This window comes from Phaethon lepturus, unplaced genomic scaffold (genome assembly GCF_000687285.1).
Source record: "Phaethon lepturus isolate BGI_N335 unplaced genomic scaffold, ASM68728v1 C13206639, whole genome shotgun sequence".
NCBI classification, from domain to species: domain Eukaryota; kingdom Metazoa; phylum Chordata; class Aves; order Phaethontiformes; family Phaethontidae; genus Phaethon; species Phaethon lepturus.
Window position 1 is genome coordinate 1 of NW_010571840.1, and position 397 is coordinate 397.

Here is a 397-nt window from a genome sequence, read left to right on the forward strand (position 1 = left end):
CCTTGCTCTCAGGATCGCTCGCCTTCTTGATGAGATACTTGTCCAGCAAGGCCAGGACGTTCTTGCAGACGCAGTTCAGCTCCCTTTCCACCTTCTCCCGGTACTCGTTCACCAGCTGCGCTTTGTCGTCCCCCTCTTCGGTTTTGTGCTCGATGCTGGAGATGACCCTCCACGCCGAGCGCTGGCACCCCACCACGTTCTTGTAGGCGACGGAGAGGAGGTTGCGTTCCTCGTTGGACAACTCGTCCCCGTGTTCCACCACCGCCTTCATGAAGTCCGCCATGTCCTCGTAGCGCTCAGCCTGCTCGGCCAGCTTGGCCTTCTGCACTTGGTGGTTTCTTGCCATGGCTGGGACGCGGGCGCAGCGCAGACGCTTGGGCGAGGAGCGGGGCCGGGA

General features: G+C 62.0%; 1 pseudogene across 1 annotated transcript; it reads right to left on the reverse strand.

Moving 5' to 3' along the window:
- Window positions 1-6: 6 nt before the first annotated feature.
- On the reverse strand, window positions 7-390 carry LOC104627369 (annotated as a pseudogene). Its single transcript, XR_738099.1, has one exon. The product of XR_738099.1 is annotated as a 14-3-3 protein theta pseudogene (transcript).
- Window positions 391-397: the final 7 nt, after the last annotated feature.